Here is an 11,274-nt window from a genome sequence, read left to right as displayed (position 1 = left end):
AGCCATAGCCTCTGCTCACACGACAGAGTCTCTCCCCGGGTAGGCATTGGCAGATGTGTGGCTGGCTTCCAGGTGATGTTGGGGACTGTCGTACAATATTTTGTTCGCATTTACAACTGTTTCAAATAATTTGATAGGAAAGCAGAGATGAAAGGGCAAACCCCATCCACATTAGTCCCTGACAGGACCAAGTGGAGAGCAGTGGACAGTCTATACTGGTGAGGGTCTGACGTCCACTACCCACTGGTCAAGGGTCTTGGGCAAGGGATGTGACCTTGCTGATGCTCAGCACCCTTGGTTCTCACAGGACATGTCAAACCAACTAGAGAATGTGCCTGTGAGGACCTCATGATTCCAGCACAACAGAGCTCCTGGCTCTATTTAATTTAATACTAAATCCAAGAGCAGAATTCAAACCAGTATAAGTCTACAAGGCCTGTTGGCATGGATGCATCTTTCAGCCTGTTTAGGTTGTTGGATACAGAGAAGACAGGCTTCCTGGGATCCCCTATCCCCGGGGACTTTGTGCCCTTCACAATGGGAGTACTTACCATCTACATGCAGATCCAAGAAGGTTTCTTGCTTTTCACATGTGGATTAGGCACTTGTATAAGGCCTCCAGGTGTTGGGCAGGTTATGGCCAGCTAAAAAAGTCAGATAATATTTGTTCAGTGACTCCAATAGGGCTTCATTTCTGCTGCCACTGGAAGCTCCCTGTGGAGCCTTCTGTCATCAGGAGGACTGGAGATGCAACAAGAAGGTTGAGTCTACTTGGAGTCCCAGCTGGTTTTGACAGCAGGGAGGAGGGACTGGTCACAGGAAACAAATGGGAAGTCTCCATCAAGGGAGATGAGCCATTTTGCCTCCATCTGAGACCAGCGTGTGGATGAGCTGGGGATAGTTCAGGGAGGCATGGAGGGAAAGAGAGCAGGAGGTGGTCAGAACATGGCCAAAATGGGAGTTTAAAGGGAAAGATTCTGAACCTCCCCAATGCACGACAGTCAGAAAACAGTACACTCAGAAAACAATCAAAACAGCACCAAGGCTTTGGCATATGTCTTGTTGAAATTTACAGAAATCACCAAGACAACCCACAGGCAAGATTGTGGATTCCCAGAAAGTTCATGTGTCCAAGGCCTACATGTCTGAAGACTGAGACATGAATTTTTTTTCTAAACACAATTTTGCCATCAATACCTGCCAATGTCATAATGTGAAACCAACAGAGACAGATGGCATCTTAGGCTGGATCCAAATCAAAGAGAGACCATGATAATGCCAGAAATCCTGTGATTGTTTGGTCTACCAGCATCAGTCTGAAACTGTCCTTTTGGATGGGGCTTTGCCTGGTTTGGGGATCAGAGTAATGCTGGCTTCATCAAAAGAGTCTGAAAGTTTTCCTTCTGTTTCTATTCTTTGAAACAGCTTCAGGAGAATAGGTATTTTCTTCTTTGACTATTCAGTTGAATTCCCCAGGGAATCCATCAGGTCCTGGGCTCTTATTTTTGGGGAGGTTTTTGATCACTGCTTCAGCCCTGTTACTAGATATCAGCCTATTCAGGTTGTCAGTTTCTTCCTGTTTCAGTTTGGGAAGTTTAGAGGTTTCCAGGAATACATCCATTTCTTCAAGGTTGCTGAACTTATTGGCATAGAACTGTTAATAATTTCTGATGATTGTTTCTATTTCTTTTGTGTTAGTTGTGATCTCTCCCCTTTCATTCATAATTTTGTTAATTTGGGTCCTTTCTTTTTTCTTTTGGATTAGTATGGGCAGTGGTTTATTGATCTTATTGATTCTTTCTAAGAATTAGCTTCTAGCTTCATTGATGTGTTCTACTGTATCTCTAGATAACTCACTGATCTCTGCTCTAATCTTGATTATTTCCCTTCTCATGCATAGGGTTGACTTATTTTGTTGTTGAACTTCCAGTTCTTAAGATGTAAAGAGAGCTGGTGTATTCAGGATTTTTTGGTTTTTTTGAGTGAGGCTTGGATGGCTGTGTATTTCCCCCAAGGGACTACAGGTTCCAAGTTTGGGAGGGATTAGGCAAGGGGCCTATACAAGTGGCACAGTGAAAGAGAGAACATTGTTAATGGACCATTTTGTGGGTGTCCGAATGGGTGAAATAGGTACAATTGGCACTTTCTAGATTTGCCTAGATCTCAGATGTCACCATTAAATAAAAGCCCATGATTCTTCAGAGTTACCTGAGGTAAATCGGGTCTTGGTCTTCTTCCTCCAAAAGATCATTATGACTTCCTACAAATAAATAGAGACATGGGGCGCCTGGGTGGCTTAGTGGGTTAAAGCCTCTGCCTTCAGCTCGGGTCATGATCCCGGGGTCCTGGGATTGAGCCCCGCATCGGGCTCTCTGCTCAGTAGGGAGCCTGCTTCCCCCTCTCTCTGTCTCTGCCTGCCTCTCTGCCCACTTGTGATCTGTATGTCAAATAAATAAATAAAATCTTTAAAAAATAATAAATAAAATAGAGATAGGGCCAATCACATTCAACAGAACACCATTTATGCATTAAAATTAAATATCCACTACAACTAGCACTGGGGCATAATTTTCCTTAGTGGGGCAGAGGATAATGTGAGAGAAATCCTCCAGGAGGTCTCAGACACTGTCTTGGGAATGTGTCATGGTTTGCTTTCCTTAGCCATTGGGCATGAGCTCCCTGATGTGGTCGGGCCATATAGAAAGAGTCTGTGTATGGAGTGAAATGTGTGTTTTACCATAGATTCTAGGGAACATCTTACCTGAATTTTAAAAACTTACTGCAACCTTCTCACCTTCCCTTATCTCATGAGATACTCTAGGTGTGATGGTTTAAAGGCATTTTGACACAGAGACCAGACTGATGGACAGAATCTGCAAATCTTCAAATCAAGAGGAATCTTTTGTGTACAATCCTTTGTGCTACACAGACATAGGAGACATGCATGGGGAGGGGCAATGCCCAGGCTCAACTTTGCTTCAGGGAAACATCCAAGCCAGAAGATGGCAGAGAAGTTGATGTCCTGATACTCCGATGATGACTCACTGAAGGTAGCCAACATAAAGGACACAGACAGTGGGGTTCAGAGCAGTCAAACCAGGGAAACAACAAATCCAAAGATATAGATGAGGCTGATGACATCTTTGGACAGGCATAAAACTGCAAGGACATTGTTTGGGTATGAAAACAAGAGCAGTGCAGATGAGGAGAAACATTTAATGGAAATCAGGGACAAAGACAGACACCTTGGCCTGTGTAAGATAAGTGAGTGTGAGTTGTCACATATGCCTTGAATCTAGTGTCCTAACTTCTATCAGAAGCCATAAGCAGGGCCTGAGATGAGGAACAAAGCACAGGTCCATAACTCACCTGATGTCTGTGCTGAAAAGTCTATCCTAGAGCTTGACTCACATCCCTATGTCTTCCAAGCTTCTACACAGGGATGAGACATCTCATTGTAACCAGAGTTTGGGATACCAAACATAGGGGGTAACTTGGGAGTCCAGTTGGAACTTTATCACCTTAACAATGGAGGACTCGCTAGTTAATTTCAGAGGAAAACAGATGTCCAGATCTTTAAATGAGTTGCTGTCAGCCCTCCTATAAGTTCCATGCTGGTCAGACAGTTCAGATGGGGCTGAATCAGTCAAAAAGCATTCATCCAGTGAGTCCCCTTGGGCATCCTGCTCTTCCACTTCTGGCAGCTTCATGCTGAGCCTGGGAGGGTGGGGAGATCTGAACATTAAAACAAGAAAAGGAGACACCCCAGCATCCTACTGGTTTTGATGGGAAGCTGAGAAGCAGAGTCATAACAAAGGAGCACAACCATTATTGATGCTAAAACTATCCTCCTGTTTCATGAGCAGTGTGTGGCTGCTGTGGAGACAGTACAGATATCTAGAGAACAGAAGGATCTCAGGGTAGTGGCCAGATAACAGAGTTTCTGAGCAACAAACTGAACGATTGTAGAATGGAAGTCATGGCTCACAGTAACCATGGAGAATCCTAAAGATGGTTTTTGACACTTTTGCATAAATGCTGTTGCTGTTACATTTGGTGATCAAGTGAACACGACTTTAAAAGGCATCCTCAACTTGGAGAGATCTCGTGTGTTCAGTGACTCTTTCTCTAACTACTGTGATAAGACATAAATTTTTCCTAGGGTTCTTTTGCTACAATATAACCTCAGTGTGGCAACACCGAAGAGGGGGAGACAGCTATGCCTGTCACTATGGATTTACCAAAAGAAGGCAACAGTGGAATGCAGAGAATCTCACTGACTAATCAATTCACCAAGTTCAACTGAATGCAGGTTAGTGAGATGGAGGGGTCCATTAATGGAATTTAGCCATGTAACACAGTAAAGACACACATCATGGTTAAAAGAGATACTTTCTGGTTGGAGAATAGATGAAATAGATACATTCATCAGTTTCTATTTTTTTCATTGTAATGCAGTCCTTAAATTTAACCACTGAAATAGCAACCCATGATTCTTTCTTTCTATTATCTACATATAATGTGTTATTTGTTTCAGCAATACAGGTCTGTGAATCATCGGTCTTATATAATTCACAGCACTCACCATAGCACATACCCTCCCCAATGTCCATCACCCAGCCACCCCATCGCTCCCCTACCCCCAGCAGCCCTCAGTTTGTTTCTTCAGATTCAGAGTCTCTTATGACAAACCATGAGTTTTCAGAGTTACCTGGGACATATGAGGTCTTGGTCTTCTTTCTCCTCACAATGGAATTGATTTTCTATAAATAGATAGAGACCGTGCCAGTCATTAAGCAGATCCCTCTTGGTACAAAAGAATCCAGTGTCTAATGCTGCCCAGGCACTCAGATATGCTTAATGTGAGAACAGGTTTAGTGAGAAGATTATTTGAGGATGCCTCACGTATTGCCTTGTGACAACTGCCTTGATTTTTTTTAAATCATTTTTTTATTTATTTTCAGCATAAAAGTATTCATTGTTTTTGTACCACACCCAGTGCTCCATGCAATCCGTGCCCTCTCTAATACCCACCACCTGGTTCCCCCAACCTCCCACCCCCCCCACCTCTTCAAACCCTTCAGATTGTTTTTCAGAGTCCATAGTCTCTCATTGTTCACCTCCCCTTCCAATTTCCCCCAACTCCCTTCTCCTTGATTTTTTTTTCACTTTCTTCTTTTATTGGGGAACAGACACAGGGCAGATCACAGAGCGGGAAGCAGTGTGGCACCTCCAGGCAATGACCCGGACGAGGGTAGCCAGAGTCAGGGATAGCACCGTGGCCAGGCCCAAGCCCAGCATCACAGAGGTGTGAGGGAGGCGGACTCCTCCACCCCAGGATCACCAGCCTTTCCCAGGGAGATCAGAGGCCCCACGGTGATCTCTGCTTCTGCAGTCACATGCCTGCATTCTTCAGTCTCTGCTTCTTCGGTCACATGCCTTAGCCATTGGGTAGGAGATTATCATCCCAGTTTCCCTTGTCTGAAGTCTGTGTAAACACTTTAACTTCTCTTTTTTCACAGATTCTGGAGAGCCAGCCTCCCTGCCTTCTAAAAGGATTACTGCAGTATTCAGTCTTCTCTCCTCAGATAGCTGGGTTGCTGAAAGCTTAGTGGAATTTACACACTGAGACTGAACAGATGGCATGCAACTACAGACCCTCAAGTTAAAGTGAGTCTTTGGTGTACACAGATCCGTAGCCCAATTCGTGTGGGCGGAAGGAGATGCCAAGGCACAGCTATGCTTCTGGAAACACACAAACCGGCTATCAGTGGAGGCACTGATGGTGGGTTTTCAGACAACTGTTTAGGAAGACAAGCCAACCTAAAGGAGATAGAGAATGGGGCTAAGAAGACCAAAACCAGTTAACCCTGGACAAGAATGCCAGGTTGACTGTGGCAGGCATAGGTTCATAAAGGACCAGGCTCAGAGATGAAATGTACAGCTTATTAAGTGTGAGAAAAGAAATTTCATCCAGATTAGGTCTGACAGACAACTTCTCTGGTCATATTGCTGAGGCGAGTTGAGTTTGTGGTGCCTGACATGGGCCCAGCTACCGGACAAAGAAGCCAGGGTGACAGGTGATGCCCTGGGAGTAGGAAGAAAGGAAATGTCCCTGACCCACATATTGTCTGGGCTTAAAACTCAATCTTAGAGCCCAGTTCAGATCAATATGTATCTACGGGGCCTGCCCACTGGGATAACCTGTCTGGGCACAGCAGAGGTCTAGGGTATAAAGAACAGGAGATCTGTGTGGATATCCACTTGGAGCTTTATCACCTTGACAATGGAGTACTCACTGGCCTCTTCCAGAGAGGAACAGAATTCCAGGTCCTCAGGTGAGAAGATGGTGGCACTCCTTTAAGGCCAGTAGGAGTCAGACAGGTCGGGAAGCACTGAGTATGTCAAGTAGCATTCATCTGGAGAGTCCCATGAGGTGTCCTTCTCTACCACCCCTAGCAGCTGTCTGCTGAGCCTGCAGGGTGGGGACAACTGAACATTTCCTCAGAGGGATCTGAATCCTATGTCCTGTCTGGCTTTGATGGAAGGCAAAAGGGAGTGGTCCAGAAAGCAAAAAGGTTAACCCAGAAAAGAGAGGAACAACTCTTCTTGTGTTGGTGGGACAAGGTGTGTTTGTCACAGGGGTGGCAGATAGAAAGGACAATAAGTACTCAGTACACAAGCCGAATAGCAAGCTTGTGAAGGAAGAGATTGAATTCTCTCTGTGCCATCCAGCCACGACTAGCTACATACAGAGTCCCAGAATGGTGGCTTTCCCCCTTCATTCAAATGGCATTGAATTCTGCATATAGTGACCAAGTGCTGGCAGCTTTGGGAGCAGGTGATGGTCCCAGGTATCTCATGCCATAAAGATCCCTTTCTCTAAATATTGTGGCATGATAGAATATGTTTGTCTCCTTGCCATGATATTTTCATTCTATGAACACTGTCAATTGGTAAGTCCAACTGGCAGAAAGTAGACATGCATGTCTCTGTAAAGTAGACTGGGGACAAGGGGCATGCACAGCGATCCCTGAGATGTATTAGTTCAGCTGAGTCAGCTGACTGTGGGTTACTCAACTAGAGAAGTACTTCAGAAATGGGGAGCAATCCCAGTACCACAATGAAAACAGACTACGTTGTGAAAATGGATCATTTGTCATTGACCACATGGGTAATAGAGCTCTCTTCAGCACTTTCTGCTTTTCCCTGGATGCCACTTTGGAATTCACAGCCCCTAAGTATTCAGAATTACCTGGGGGCAACTGACTCCTGTTATTTCAGCCCATCCTGATCCATTTGCTTTTCTGCAAATAAACGAAGACAAAGTGACACCAAGCAGATTCCCCTTCACAAATGCCCACTTCTGTGTCCCATGTAGCACAGGACAGAAATCTAAACAGAGTAATTACAGGCAACTGTGAGACAAATCATCCTGGAGAGCTTAGGTAGGTCCTTGTAAGCAATCACTGGGATTGCTCTCTTGAGCCAATAAACAAATGTTCCTGATATGTCACGCCATCATCACAGCATCCTGCCTTGAGACTATGCAAAGAACAAATGATTCTCTTCCCCATGATTGGGGGAACTACCTGGCTACTTCCTAGAGTGTTGCTGCACTATTCAGGCTTTTTCCATCTGAAATGTTGTTGGTTAATTGTTTAGAGGAATCAAGCCATTGAGATTAAACCAAAAAATGGAATCTACACACCATCAAATCAGAATAATCTTCAAAGCCACAAAGAAACAGGGGCTGTTTATGGGTGAGGAAAGTTTCAGGATCCTGCCTTGCTCCAGAAAAAATACACTGCACGATAGCATGGATCCAGTTCTGATTCTCTGCTGATTTGAGAGAAGACAAACGGAGACACAGACTAAGTGAGGAGAGTGAACCAGGGTACTGACATCTCCACATATATAGAAAAGGCTGCCAGCTACCTTGGCAGGCACTGAAATTCAGGGATATGGCTTAAGAATGAAAATGAGGGGGGGAGGAGTCAAGATGGCGGAGAAGTAGCAGCTGAGACTACTTCAGGTTGCGGGAGATCAGCTAGATAGCTTATCTAAAGATTGCAAACACCTACAAATCCAACGGGAGATCGAAGAGAAGAAGAACAGCAATTCTAGAAACAGAAAATCAACCACTTGCTGAAAGGTAGGACTGGCGGAGAAGTGAATCCAAAGGGACGGGAAGACAGACCCCGGGGGGAGGGGCCAGCTCCCGGCAAGCGGCGGAGCAACGGAGCACAAAATCGGGACTTTTAAAAGTCTGTTCCGCTGAGGGACATCGCTCCAGAGGCTTAACTGGGGTGAAGCCCACGCGGGGCCAGAGTGGCCTCAGGTCCCGCAGGGTCACAGAAGGATCGGGGTGTCTGAGTGTCGCAGAGCTCGCAGGTATTAGAACAGGGAAGCCGGCTACAGAGACGGAGCCGAGGAGTGAGCTCACAGCTCGGGCTTACCTTGAACCGGTCGCAGGCTCGGTGAGCTCGGAGCGCGGCCGGAGGCCAGGCAGACGGGAGTAATTGGACGCTGTTCCCTGAGGGTGCACTGAGGAGTGGGAACCCGAGCTCTCGGCTCCTCCGGGCCGGAGACTGGGAGGCCGCCATCTTCCTTCCTATCCTCCGGACTCTACGGAAAGCGCTCAGGGAACAAAAGCTCCCGAAAGCAAACCCGAGCGGATTACTCAGCCCGGCCCCTGGTAAGGGCGGTGCGACTCCGCCTGGGGCAAAGACACTTGAAAATCACTACAACAGGCCCCTCCCCCAGAAGATCAACAAGAAACCCAGCCAGGACCAAGTTCACTTACGAGGAGTGCGGTTTCAATACCAAGGAGAGCAGCGGAATTCCAGAGGAGGAGAAAGCAAAGCACGGAACTCATGGCTTTCTCCCCATGATTCTTTAGCCTTGCAGTTAATTTAATTTTTTTTTTTCTTTTTCAATTTTTTTCTCTTCTTCTGCTAAATTTTTTTAAACTTTTACCCTTTTCTTTTTTAACGTCTTTTAACTAGTTTATCCAATATATATATATTTTTTCCTTTTTATATTTTTTTCATTATTGGTTTTCTTTTTTTTATTTGTTTCTTTTTTCTTTTTTACTTTATTTTTTTTTTCTTTTCTTTCTGAACCTCTTTTTATCCCCCCCCCCCCCCCCCACGATTTGGGATCTCTTCTGATTTGGCTAAAGCATATTTTCCTGGGGTTGTTGCCACCCTTTTAGTATTTTACTTACTCCTTCATATACTCTTATCTGGACAAAATGACAAGGCGGAAAAATTCACCACAAAAAAAAGAACAAGAGGCAGTACCAAAGGCTAAGGACCTAATCAATACAGACATTGGTAATATGTCAGATTTAGAGTTCAGAATGACGATTCTCAAGGTTCTAGCTGGGCTCGAAAAAGGCATGGAAGATATTAGAGAAACCCTCTCGGGAGATATAAAAGCCCTTTCTGGAGAAATAAAAGAACTAAAATCTAATCAAGTTGAAATAAAAAAAGCTATTAATGAGGTGCAATCAAAAATGGAGGCTCTCACTGCTAGGATAAATGAGGCAGAAGAAAGAATTAGCGATATAGAAGACCAAATGACAGAGAATAAGGAAGCTGAACAAAAGAGGGACAAACAACTACTGGACCACAAGGGCAGAATTCGAGAGATAAGTGACACCATAAGACGAAACAACATTAGAATAATTGGGATTCCAGAAGAAGAAGAAAGAGAGAGGGGAGCAGAAGGTATATTGGAGAGAATTATTGGAGAGAATTTCCCCAATATGGCAAAGGGAACAAGCATCAAAATCCAGGAGGTTCAGAGAACCCCACTCAAAATCAATAAGAATAGGTCCACACCCCGTCACCTAATAGTCAAATTTACAAGTCTTAGTGACAAAGAGAAAATCCTGAAAGCAGCCCGGGAGAAGAAGTCTGTAACATACAATGGTAAAAATATTAGATTGGCAGCAGACTTATCCACAGAGACCTGGCAGGCCAGAAAGAGCTGGCATGATATATTCAGAGTACTAAACGAGAAAAACATGCAGCCAAGAATACTATATCCAGCTAGGCTATCATTGAAAATAGAAGGAGAGATTAAAAGCTTCCAGGACAAACAAAAACTGAAAGAATTTGCAAACACCAAGCCAGCTCTACAGGAAATATTGAAAGGGGTCCTCTAAGCAAAGAGAGAACCTAAAAGTAGTAGATCAGAAAGGAACAGAAACAATATACAATAGCAGTCACCTTACAGGCAATGCAATGGCACTAAATTCATATCTCTCAATAGTTACCCTGAATGTTAATGGGCTAAATGCCCCAATCAAAAGACACAGGGTATCAGACTGGATAAAAAAACAAAACCCATCTATATGTTGCCTACAAGAAACTCATTTTAAACCCGAAGACACTTTCAGATTTAAAGTGAGGGGGTGGAAAAGAATTTACCATGCTAATGGACATCAGAAGAAAGCAGGAGTGGCAATCCTTATATCAGATCACTTAGATTTTAAACCAAAGACTATAATAAGAGATGAAGATGGACACTATATCATACTCAAAGGATCTGTCCAACAAGAAGATCTAACAATTGTAAATATCTATGCCCCTAACGTGGGAGCAGCCAACTATATAAACCAATTAATAACAAAATCAAAGAAACACATCGACAATCATACAATAATAGTAGGGGACTTTAACACTCCCCTAACTGAAATGGACAGATCATCCAAGCAAAAGATCAACAAGGAAATAAAGGCCTTAAATGACACACTGGACCAGATGGACATCACAGATATATTCAGAACATTTCATCCCAAAGCAACAGAATACACATTCTTCTCTAGTGCACATGGAACATTCTCCAGAATAGATCACATCCTTGGTTCTAAATCAGGTCTTAACTGTTATCAAAAAATTGGGATCATTCCCTGCATATTTTCAGACCACAATGCTCTGAAGCTAGAACTCAATCGCAAGAGGAAATTTGGAAAGAACCCAAATATATGGCGACTAAACAGCATCCTTCTAAAGAATGAATGGGTCAACCAGGAAATTAAAGAAGAATTGAAAAAATTCATGGAAACAAATGATAATGAAAATACAACAGTTCAAAATCTGTGGGACACGACAAAGGCAGTCCTGAGAGGAAAATATATAGCGGTACAAGCCTTTCTCAAGAAACAAGAAAGGTCTCAGGTACACAACCTAACCCTACACCTAAAGGAGCTGGAGAAAGAACAAGAAAGAAACCCTAAACCCAGCAGGAGAAGAGAAATCATAA

General features: G+C 44.0%; 1 pseudogene; it reads right to left on the bottom strand.

Annotated features, from left to right (window-relative positions):
• Positions 1-688: 688 nt before the first annotated feature.
• Positions 689-7,299, bottom strand: LOC116861546 (annotated as a pseudogene).
• Between the last annotated feature and the right edge of the window lie 3,975 nt (positions 7,300-11,274).

Source organism: Lontra canadensis, unplaced genomic scaffold (assembly GCF_010015895.1).
Source record: "Lontra canadensis isolate GAN:19392208 unplaced genomic scaffold, GSC_riverotter_1.0 scaffold200, whole genome shotgun sequence".
Taxonomy (NCBI): domain Eukaryota; kingdom Metazoa; phylum Chordata; class Mammalia; order Carnivora; family Mustelidae; genus Lontra; species Lontra canadensis.
The sequence above is the reverse complement of the archived record's forward strand: the minus strand, read 5'-3'. Positions and strand labels throughout refer to the sequence as shown.